Genomic DNA, 12,645 nt, shown 5'->3' with positions numbered 1-12,645 from the left:
TAGAATAGTCTTCATCTGCCTTTACAAAAGGTTGATTTACAAAATGAATGCTATTAAAAGGAAGAAAAGCTGAGTACCATCAGAGAAGTTGAAGAAAAGACTGCAGCTCAAAAAACTAGAATGAGAGTGTGTGAGCTAACTTCTTCACAACCTTTTCAATAAAGTTTTGAAATTCAGCATCATATAAAAGAGATAATTTATCCAAATAGAAATGTAGATAATGATGAGAGAAGTTTTAACTGCTGCAAATATTTAAAAATATGTATTTGTGCATGTGCGTGCGTGCGTGCGTGTGTGTGTATGTGTGTGCGTGTGTGTGCGTGTGTGTGTGTGTGTGTGTGTGTGTGTGTGTGTGTGTGTGTGTGTGTGTGCTGGCAGTGGGGCCTGAACTCAAAGCCTGGGTGTTTTACTTTAGCTTTTTCCCTCAAGGATAGTACTCTATCACTTGAGGCATAGTTTTACTTCCAGTTTTTTTAGTTGGTAGTTGGAGATAACAGTTTCATGGACCTTTCTTCCCAAGCTGACTTTAAACCTCATTCCTCAGATTAGCTTCCTGAGTAACTAGAATTATAGGCATGAGCTACCAGCATCCAGCTATAAACTGTTTTCTTCTATAACATTTTTTCCCCAAAAAGGAGTGAGATTCAATTAAAAAGTTTCTAGATTTTTTGAACACTTGGATCAGAGAATTTGTAGCAATTCTTTATCGCAGAAATTACACTAACATTTTCACCAATACTGATTGTTTGGAGCAGGTTTGAATGCCTGTGATTGTCCCCCCTCTGACCCCCAATGTTTGTTCAGGGGATTCCTTTCAGCACACAGTACCAGATTCCTTTTGGAAGGAAGCTGATAAAGTCATTTAGCTGGAAAGGCTCAAAGAACTAATGATGGTAAGGCCACTTAACACCTAATAAGAACATAACCACAAGGGATGATATTGTTGCTTATTAATTATAATGATGATGTAGAGGAAAGAGACAAGGTGGCACTCATTTAGTGGCAAGTACTCAGGAGTATGGCTGATTCCCAAGGGGGAAGTTGCAGTCAGTTAAGAACTGAAGTGGGTCAACATTGAACAGAGCTTGAGATTTTTGTCCACTGGATTATACTGGTGACCACAGAACTGGAGACCAGGGAGGAGGTAACACATGCCTTCTTGATGGTAGTGGGGACTAGAGTGGAGGCTTTGTGGTTGCAAGACTCAAGGTGGAAGCAGAAACTCCAGGTCGAGTTTTGGGACAGTCTGCTAGACTAAAATTCCACAGTGGTCATTCATGGGCAGATAAGCAGTGTCCAGAATGGACCGGTTGTGCTTCTAATTCTGTCACCTTTTCCCCTGTACTCTTCTGAGTTCGGTGAATCAGACCTTGAGTGTAAGTATTTAATCAGAGTTGACAACCTGCCTTGGATGATCCTTTGTTTCTGTTCTTAGAGGTACAGATCTAGCTATTATCTATTGACTTTTACGGTTTAAGAATTTTTTTTTTTTTTTTTTTGTCGGTCGTGGGGCTTGAACTCTGGGCTTGGGTGCGAGCGCTCTACCACTTAAGCCACAGCGCCACTTCCGGTTTTCTAGTGGTTTATTGGAGATAAGAGTCTCAGGGACTTTCCTGCCCCGGCTGGCTTTGAACCGGGATTCTCAGATCTCAGCCTCCTGAGTAGGTAGGATTACAGGCGCGAGCCAGCACCTAGCTAAGAATTTTTTAAATTAAATTTTATTTTGTTCCAGTACTACAACTTGAAGTCAGGGTCATGGTATACTTTCTTAGCTTTTTAACTCAAGACTGGTATTGTACAACTTGAGCCACATCCCCACTTACAGCTTTTTGGTGGTTAAGTGGAGAAGAGTCTCATGAATTTTCCCGTTTTAACTGGCTTTGAACCATCATCCTGAGATCTTAGCCTTTTGATTAGCTACCATTACAGACATGAGTCACTAGCACCCAACTGGCTTGATTTTTTAAAAATATTTATTTATTTGTTTATTTTTCTAATATTAGTTACTGCTTCTACTCTGGTTCCTGCTGGCCAAGGACTAGAGAAACATAATATCCACTTATTGCCAAAGTAGAGAACTAGAAGAATAAGTAAGCAGTAATGGGAAAACACACAGAATTTTTGGAAATCTTAGGACTTTTCAAGAAGCTGGAAATGTAGAAGCTGGTCAGGGGCCTGGTAAAGAATATGAAACTTAGCTGGGCACAGGTGGCTCAGGCCTGTAATCCTAGCTACTCAGGAGGCTGAGATCTGAGGATGACAGTTCAAAGCCAGCCCAGGCAGGAAAGTCTGTGAGACTCTTATCTCCAATTCACCACCAGAAAACCTGAAGTGGCACTGTGGCTCAAGTGGTAGAGTGTTTGCCTTGAGCTGAAGTGTAAGAGACGGTGCCCAGGCCCAGAGTTCCAGAAAGAAAAGAAAAAAAAAGAAAAAAAAAACACGAATATGAAACATCTCTGGGCTCCATATTTCTTTCCACAATGGGGCTCTATGTGGGTCCTGAGCCTAGGTTACTGCTCACATTTTACCAGGTCTTTCAGTATCACAATAATGTTAAGGGAGTATTTTCCCATACCTTCTTGTATTATTAATTTTATTAGCTGGAAGAAGGCAATTTCACTGGATATATATGCCTTATGTGATGATGTCATTGACCCTAGCAATCTAAGGAAAAAGAACATTCTTGTTGCTAGCTTTATGAGGCATGTTTAGCTCATTTTTATTAAGTGCATGATTGGAGAGAGATAAGAAGTAGAAAGTGTTGGACTAGAAAATAGAAGACACAAGCTATAGGTCCAGCCTTTATACCAGATCTGTAGCCCTGAGCAAAGCTCTTACTCTTCTGGCCTGACTCTTCTCATTCATAAAATGAGGGACTCTTGAGGATAATCTTTATGGTGTAAAGTCATGTCCAGATTTGAAATTCTATATTTGTACATATGGATTTGGAAGGACCCTATATCTGTTAAGCCTTCATTAGAGAAGTAATTAACACATTTGTGTCATAACAAATACTTAAATCTTTGGTTTAGAGTGGACAGTTAGAGTCAGAGTTATCAACCAACAACACAGCCATTTACAGCACAGTTATTTATATATTATTATTATATCTGAGGAAGCAACACACCAGACCTCACAGGTAAAAAGAAATGCTTTCAAAAGATTAAATAAGACAGGTGCTGGTGGCTCACACTTGTAATTCTAGTTACTCAGAAGGCTGAGATCTGAGAATCATGGTTCAAGGCCAGTCCAAGCAGGAAAATTCTTGAAACTCTTATCTCCAATTAGCCACCAAAAAGCCAGAAGTGAAGCTGTGGCTCAAGTGAGAGAGTGCCAGCCTTAAGCAAAAAAAGCTCAGGGACAGTGCCCAGACCCTGAGTTTAAGCCCCCGTACTGGCATACACAAAAAAAGATTAAAGAAAGCATTCAAAATTACATACTTAGGGCTGGGAAGGTGGCTCAGTGGTAGAGCACTTGCCTTGCATGCCTGAGGCCCTGGGTTCGATTCCTCAGCACCACATAAGAAAAAAAAAAAAAGCCGGCAGTGGCACTGTGACTCAAGTGGTAGAGCATTAGCCTTGAGCTGAAGAGCTGAGGAACAGTGCCCAGGCCCAGAGTTCAGGCCCCACGACCGGACCCCCAAAAAAAAAATTACATACTTAGTACAACATGAAGCTAGCATTAAAACTCAGGTACCCTAAAACTGAAGTGTTTGACTGTAATCAGTGCCCTATAGATCTCTCTGTGTTCTTATCCTAGTGCCTATATTGCAAACCATGACACCAGTCTCCAAGGTTGTCTTCATTCAGAATGGTTGTCAGGTAGAATGTAAGGACAGTGAAGCAAGGTTGAAAAATCTCCCACGTTGATTCTGATACACACATCACTTTCCTTTCATTCTCACCTGCTCCCTTTGAGCCAGTGCTTTGCCAGTCATAATAACAGGATTACATAAAAAGTACCTTGTTTGAAAACTTTCTGCACGTGCAGGTTCACATATCTGTTTCTTCCAGCATGTTGAAGGAGAGGCTTTGAACACAATTATTCCTCTTGTGTTCTAAAGGGGGAATTGAAGCAGAGGATTGAATGATACAACTTTACCAACTTAACCAGTGACCACAGGATTGATATCCCTTAACACCTTCAGACTCCAGCCAAAACAAGATGCTGGGTTCTAACCAATTCAGTTAGCAAAATATTTTATATAGAAGGAAAGTGTCCTTTTTGATTTGTTTCCTGGGTATTTTTTTTTTTCTGACAAATACCTTATTTCAATGATACTGATTTCTTTGTAACATCTGTAAAACTTGCCCCTCTGACAGGTAGCAATGCAACAGCCATTGACTGATGCCAAATGGAGGAGTGTTGTTTCTTAACTATTAACAAAAGACAAGTATCTTCTACATTCATTGACTAGTCCCCCCAAAATGTTTCATCATCGTCAATAAAAGATTTGAATACATGAAGTTCAGAGAAGATTCTTTCTTTCAAAGTAATACAATCTATCAGTTCCTTTTTGAAAACAAGAATGTTAACACTTAGAACCTCAAATTGCATTTCAAAGATTATTTTAACGTCTCATACAGCAGATTCTAGATTTAATCCTAATGTGTTTCTTTTCAATTTCATTTTTAAGTCTTTCTATTTTTGTTTTTATCTTCCTTTTGCGGAACCAATTGTAAATTATATTCAGTATGGTCATATTCTAATAATTTGAGAAAATAGAAATATGCAGAGTAGCTGTATATATAGAATAAGTTCAAAGATACATAAAACTTAGAAAGCAAGGAAGCCTATTGTTTGTATATTATACATATAATACGTTTATATACATTGAGTGAGCATGAAAAGACATTTAAAGAACTGATAATAGTGGTAGTCTCTGGAGAGACTTGGGAATTAGAGAAAGATATTTTAATAAAGAAGGAAGTAGAGCTATTCTTACTGAGATGGAAATAGTCAAAAGATATTATTATGTACAAAGAGTAAGTTGCAAAATAGTGTAAATAATATGTAATCTAATTATAGTAATGTAACCATAATATCCATAATACAGGCTCATGCCTGTAATCCTAGCTACTTAGGAAGCTGAGGTGTGAGGATTAAGATTTGTAGCCAGCCAGAGCAGAAATGTCCATGAGATGCTTATCTTCAATTAAACATCAACAATCTGTTTGTGGAGGTGTGACTCCAGTGGTAGAGTGACAACTTTCAGCAAAAGAAGCCAAGGGAGACAGCTTGAGTCTCTGCATTCAAGCCTTAGTACTGGCATCAAAAAGAAAGAAAGAAAGAAAAGAAGGGAAAGAGAGGGAAAAAGAAAAGAAAGAACAAAAGAAAGAAAAACAAAGAAATGTCACAGAGAAAGAGCTTAAAATATTCTCTGGATGTTTAGTAAGAACTACTGAGAGGTTCATTGTAGTTTTAGAAAGACTTAAGTCACATAAAATTGGTCTTAAGACAGTTTATTTTACCATTCAATTATATTCTGTATTTACTGATTTATTTATTTATTTATTTATTTATTTATTTATTTATTTATTTGTTTGTTAGTGATGATGAGGTTTGAATTCAGGACCTTGTGTTTTGCTAGGCAGGTACTTTATCACTTGAGCCACATACCAGGCCTTATATATCTTTTGGGTTGATTAGTCCCTATTACTCATGTATTCAATAAATACCTACTATGGGCAGCTTCCATGGTAACAAATGGTGTCTTATCTTCCAAGTTATAAGTACAGAATGATTCACAACTCTTGCCTTTTGGGGAAGCCAAATATCCTGTACAGGATGGGAAATTCATATTTAGGTGATAAGAGGACTATTATATTCAAATAACTGGTTTCTAGAATTAAATGAAAAGGACCAGTAATGCTTCCAACTTGTCTGAGATAAGATAACGTAAGATAACCTTCTACTGAAAGATAAGACTTACTGGTTTAATAAGCAGTAAAAAGGCAACATGATTGGGACATCCTAACCCCTATAGTTAAAATGAGAATCATCAAACTCCTTATAAAAGTCTTCTTCCTATTAAATATTGACTAGGAATCTGCTCCATGTTAGTATTATACAATCTCATCTTAAGTATTAATATGTTGACTATGTTTGCCTGAATAGGCCAACACTTGTTGTTCTAGCACAATTGTTAGCAGTAGCCCCTTTTGCTCTCTAAAGAATCCTGGTTTGGATGATAAATTATATGGTCAACCTAAGTGTTAGGGTCTCTGGGATAAACAATCAAGGTGTCAGGGGGCTGGGAAGGTGGCTCAGTGGTAGAGCACTTGACTTGCATGCCTGAGGCCCTGGGTTTGATTCCTCAGCACCACAGAAACAAAAAGAAAAAAGCCAGAAGTGGCGCTGTGACTCAAGTGGTAGAGCACTAGCCTTGAGCTGAAGAGCTGAGGGACAGTGCCCAGGCCCAGAGTTCAGGCCCCAGGATCCCCCTTCCCCCCGCCCCCAAAAAAAACCAATCAAGGTGTCATTCCTATTTATTGGTCTTACCTTGTCACGAGCTGTGAAAACAGTTTTCCTTTTGATTGTTTCTTCCTGAGTTGTCACAAAGACCTTCACATAAAATCTCTCCTATTAAAGTAATTATAGAAACCCTCTTCAATAATGACCACTTGTTTTAGTTTTCTTCCTCAGATTCCAAAGACCAAGTGTAGTGATTGCTTTTGCTGGGTCAGGATCAAAATTGTGCAGAAGCGGTAGCTTCTGAACAGGGAAATTTCCTCTGACTAATCCATGAGAATTTGGAAAAGACATTGCTCTTTGGAAACATGACCTTGTAGAAAAAGTCTGTGATAGATTACAGATTTTAGTCCAGCAAATAGAAAACCCAATACAGTATATTCAGTTTCAATGAGACATATATATTTCTGGGCTAAGAAATATAATTGCTACTAGGAAATCAATAATGGAAAGGCGATTTTGGGTGACCTCATCAGAGGTAGTTTCTGTTAAAGCTATTTAATCGCTTTGATACCCAGGAAAGATGTTGAACTGCTGAGTACAATGACACTATTTAATTGTATCCCGATGCTTGACTGATAGTAGGAGTGGCACTGTTAATTCATCGATTTCACTACTTAATTCTGAAATATTGATTGCAACTTTTCTTCACCTAAGGCTGTGTCCTTATAATACTGAAGGAAAAAAATCAATGTAGAAATAAGTTTTTCATAATGTGGAGTCATGAAAACAAAACAACTTGTAAGAAGATTTTTAAAAAATGTTTTCATCTAATTGTATTGCTATTTGCTAAAATATTTGTAAATTATAAAAAATTCATTTTTTTGTCTTCCTGCAAGAGTTGCTTTGAAAATAAATAATATACTTAGTAAAACATTATGAGCTTTTGAGATAATAGGTATGGAATGACTTTATCATTTTCATATGTAGTTGCTTGAAAATTAAATTGAACAAGACAAAATGTCTAGAGTGTGTTTTTGTCTCTCTTCTTTCCTTCTCTAGTAAAATGAAAGTGCATTTAAAAATATTATTACTTACAAAAGAATCAGCTTTATCGTTAAGAAAGATATGGATCCTGAAACATCAAAGATACTTGTCTGGTAATGATTTAAACAAATTCAATGCTTTTGTCAAAATTAGCAAAACTGGATTTCTAAATCCCTTCTTTTATGAGGTTGGAATACTAGCCCTTGAACTTAGGGTCTCATGCTTGTTAGACAGGTACTCTGCCAGTTAAACTACGCACCCAGGTTTTTCCTTTTGTTTTTAGATAGATAGGATCTCACACTTCCCCCTTGATTCAGCTTTTGGATGGTGATCTTTTTACCTCCTCTTTCCAAGTAAGTGGGATTATAGGTGTGAGCCACCACACCCTGACACTTAAATCCCATTTACCCTCTTACTGAGTAGCTAAAGAAAACTTTGCCCTTCTCCTATTTCAGACATCTTTACCCCATCTGACCTGTCCTTCTGATAAAACCCATAACAAATCCTGGAGAGACCCTTTCCCTATGTATGAAGACAACAACTTGACTTTTCAAGGGAGGGCTAGTTTATGAAACATGGACTGGGCAATTGTCCCAAGAGCTCTGCAGTACCAGAGGGGATAGGGAAGTTCCAAGACTTGAAAGTAGTGGCATCAGGTGGCTGAAGGGGGTGGAGTGTCCTCTTCTGGGAAACCAATTTCTTTGGAAGCATCTTAGTAGGTCATATATATTATAGCACCTGCAGTTCTCTTAACGAATAAAGACCTGTACAAAGAAAGTACAGATTTAACAACAGTGAAATATGCTTTTTTACTGCTTTAAAAATTATAACTTACTTTTAACCAAGGGATAAGCACTGTTGAGAATATACTGGTTTTTTTTTTTTTCTCTTTGTGAGTAGCTTGTATATAACTGCAGTTCTCAAGGGATTTACTCACTGACTTCCAGCCACCAATGTAACAAGGTTCTATTAATGTGCCAAAGGATTTGGGTGTTACAATTGAGAAATCAGGGGCATGATCATTTGGATAACTTTAGGTTTCTTGAATATTTTTGTTTTATGAGTGGTTTACAAAAAAAGCTGAGAAGCTTTCATAGCAACTCTAAGTGTCCCAAGAGAGAAATAGACAAAGGGACAGATGTGGATGGGGTATGTGTTTGTTGGGGGGAGGAGGAGCGACTTTCCCACAGGCTATGTTGCTAGGTTTATCCTCTAGCAAGGCTCCTCTTGGGAAAGTCTGGGAATGGCTCTTTGTCAACATTCACCTGTTCTGGAATGGCTTTTCCTCTCTTCCTACTTTGCCGTGCCCAGAAGTGTAATTTAATGTAGTTATTCAAGGTTTCCTCTCTGTAGCCCTTACCTGTTCTGGACTTTATTTCTTGTGTAGGCAGATTTTCCTGTCATGTTCTACCTGCATCATGCTCTATTCTCACTGAATGTTTACTTCTGCTTTCCAAGGAAAACAAGAGGTTAACCTGTAGTCTAATTCCAACAAGAGTAGAAAGGGTAAAGACAGTTTAATATATGGTGCATGATAAGGAGCGGGTAGCTCCTGGGGGGGGGGCAGGTAACCTTAACTTTTAAGATGATTTGAGAGCAACACTTCGATTCATACATGACACATTTTCAGTAGTGAGATTTCAGGAGCCATATTTCAAATCTTTGCAAATAATATTTTTGGAACACGTATTTTCACCTCTTCAAAAATCATGCACACAGACAGGTATATTCTCAGGGTAAGGAAGGGCCAGCCCTGGAGGCTGGGAGAGTCAAGAGGATCTGTTTTGCATAGCCTGATCTCATCTCCGTGGAGGGAGGAGGTGCTGGCACCAAACAGTCCACAGGAGAACGGTGACTGATTGCTCTGTCAACAGGAAGACCTAGAACTGAACATACGTTTCTCCTCTGAGAGGTTGGCATCAAGCAAGAGTACTCAGCACCCCTCCCACATGCACATACAGACACACCCAGGAACCCTGGCCTCACCCCAAGGTTTGCCTACAGGATGATTCTTAAAAGATCAGAGGAGCCTGATTCCTACTTAGACAATGTAATCTCACAACCCATTGCCAATTTCTTTTAAATGTTTATGCCTTCACTTTCTTTTCCACTGTCGCTAAAAACAGCACTTTTTGTTTCTGATTATGTAACGATTTAAAGTCAAAAGACAACAAAAAATGCCTACAGCAGTTTTGATTTGGCACTGTTTATGTTTCATTTTGCTTGGCTGATCCAAGACTTTCTGAATATCCTCATAGCCTTGCCAAAAAATATTGTCATTGACTAGACAAAGACCTAGTTTAGCGTTAAAGTCTTAGAAAATTTGCCCATTTGACTTAGAGTGATTTCCAGTGAGAATCAAGGGCACCATTATTAGTTCTTAGTAATTATGTTATTTCTGTGTGCAAATACATCTTTCACACAAGTAAATGCACACAAGGCAGAGGAATTTCTAATGCTGGCCTAAGTGGGCACACACTCACATACTAATAAATGTCTGTTCTTCCTTTACTGATTGCTTCTTCATTTGAAGCAAGTTCTTCACTGCTCTTCTAATGATTAAATGATAGTAAATACAGAAAGATAGTTAACCAAAACAAATTGCAGTCATAATTGTTCAGTTTTAGGAAAGAATGGCAGCGAAACTAGACACATAATAAAGTAGAGATTTTTAAAGCGGCACCATCGAATAAATGAGTCATTTTTATTATTCCTAAAAAATGGTGATCTTGACCAAAACATGGTGATACTGACTTAATCCATAAATAATTGCCCTTCAGAAATGCCATTTATCCTTTCTGTACAATGCAGATCTTGCTGTGTGAGCTCATACCATTATTGCTATTCTGTGCGGAAAAATCATGACATCAGCACTGTCAAGGGCTTATGACAGTGGTGTGTAATGTCTGATACACTGATGCTAAATTCATAGGATTATTTTATCTTCCTTTAGTATAAATTAGTTGTACAGGGTGCTTCCTTTCAACATGTCCAATTATGGATAGAATGCATCTTGACCAGAGTTACTTCTATCCTTCTCCCGCTGCCCCCCTCCACTTTCTCCAACTAGTCTCATTGAGTTTTCCTGTTCCATTTTCATACATGTACATAGATATTATGACTATATTTGTTCTCCATCACCTGCCCACTATTTCCCACATTCCAAAATCAAGACATGTTTCAACTTCTTCATGTTTCATTTGTTACACTCCCTGAATTCATAGAATTCTTAGTGAATGTGAGCAGAGGAAAATGTATATGAGAAGAAATACAAGATTGAAACAGCTAGCCAGATGCTGGTGGCCCCTGTATGTAATCTCAGCTATTTAGGCGATCTGAAGATCATAATTTGAAGTCAGCCGAGGCAAGAAAATCTGTGAGACTCTTTTTTCCAACTAACCACCAAAAAACTGTACGTGGAGCTGTGGCTCAAGTGGTAGAGTGCTAGCCCTGAGGGCAAAAGCTAAGGAACAGCACCTAGGTCTTGAGTTCAAGACACACACACACACACACACACACACACACACACACACACACACAGGCTGAAACAATGCAAATTGGAATCATGACTATTACCTTTGGAGAGGAAGATATTGGTTATTATTTTGTCATCTTAAAAAGGCTCACACCTGTAATCCTAGCTACTCAAGAGGCTGAGATCTGAGGATCGTGGTTCAAAGCCAGCCGGGGCAGGAAAGTCCATGAAACTCTTATCTCCAATAAACCACCAGAAAACTGGAAGTGGCACTGTAGCTCAAGTGGTAGAGCGCTAGCCTTGAGCTGAAGAGCTGAGGGACAATGTCAGGCCCAGAGTTCAAGCCCCACAACTGACAAAAATAAATAAAAATCCATATAATGGTGAGTGTAGGGACTCACATCTGTAATCCTAGCTACTTGGGAGGTAGAGATCAGGAAGATAATTTGAGGCCAGTTTGTGAAAAAATTCATAATATACTAATTCAACAGAAAATCAGACATGCTGTTACATATTTGTCATCCCAGCTATGATAAGAAGTATAAATAGGAATATTACAGTTTAGGCCAGCTTAAGCAAAAAGTATAACACTCTATCTAAAAAATAACCACACTACAAAAAGGAGGGGGTTGAGTGCCTGCCAAGCAGGTGTGAAGCCTCAAGTTCAAACCCTAGTACCACCAAAATAAATAGGCAAGTAAATAATCCCATACCAGGTAAATTTCTAGATAATAACAGCAGCTAATAGGCTCTGAGTACTGACTCTGTAACAGGTCCCATGCTTTAGTTTCATTTGATCCTCACTATTACTATGTAGGCAGAAAACATTATCATATTTATTTATACATACATTTATATATACATATGTATATATTTGAAAAACATATGTGTTATAGTCAACATGTGAGTCTGAAATCTGACTCCCCCCCCAACCTCAGTGACTTTTGGGGAGCTGTGTTAAGATACAGATGCAGGACAATTTATTTAGCCTAAAGCTGACTACTGATGTGCTGTATAACATCATGATTTTTGTATGCACATGCATGTGTGTAGCACACATTGGACTTTTTGTTAACAGTTTTTTTCTCTCTCTCATTTTCTATTACCATCATCTTACAAAAGAAAAATCTGCTCACTTTGAAGTCTTTTGGAATCTCATTTCCAATAAAATTTCACGGAAGTTTATATTTCTTAGAAAAGTCACCTGTAGAACTTTTGAGAGACATTTTAAGACAAAAACTCATGGAAAGTCTTAAATGAGAGAAAAGCTATGTCTCAGGGCCATCTTCCCAAATGCTATAATGGCTAATGCCATTTTATGTTCAACCCCACCCTATTCCTTTTCTGTCTTGCTTGTGGCTTGAGGCCTTTATAACTTTCGCATCTCTTTTGCTCTGAGATCAGGCTCCCTGACACTGTACCTCTGTGCTGCTTGGAGAGACAACTTAAAATATACAATCTCCAGACGGGAATGATTTAGGAAAATTAAAAACAGACAGAAAGCAGAGATGGCGGGAGGTGTCAAATGTTTCCTCTACCCCACTATCAGTTTGATGTGGTGGCCTTGTTCTTACCTACTCCCCTTTTATGCTGTCCACTACCCAAAGTTAAAATGTCTGAAATGTTAACAGAATAAACATGAATAGAGATACGAATACCCTTTCTCTCCCCCACAAACCCAGCACATGGAGTTTTAATTGAGACTTATTTCA

The sequence above is a fragment of the Dipodomys merriami genome, unplaced genomic scaffold, assembly GCF_024711535.1.
Source record: "Dipodomys merriami isolate MVZ:Mamm:240054 unplaced genomic scaffold, mDipMer1.0.p SCAF_5, whole genome shotgun sequence".
Classification (NCBI taxonomy): Eukaryota; Metazoa; Chordata; class Mammalia; order Rodentia; family Heteromyidae; genus Dipodomys; species Dipodomys merriami.
This window is presented reverse-complemented; position numbering follows the sequence as displayed.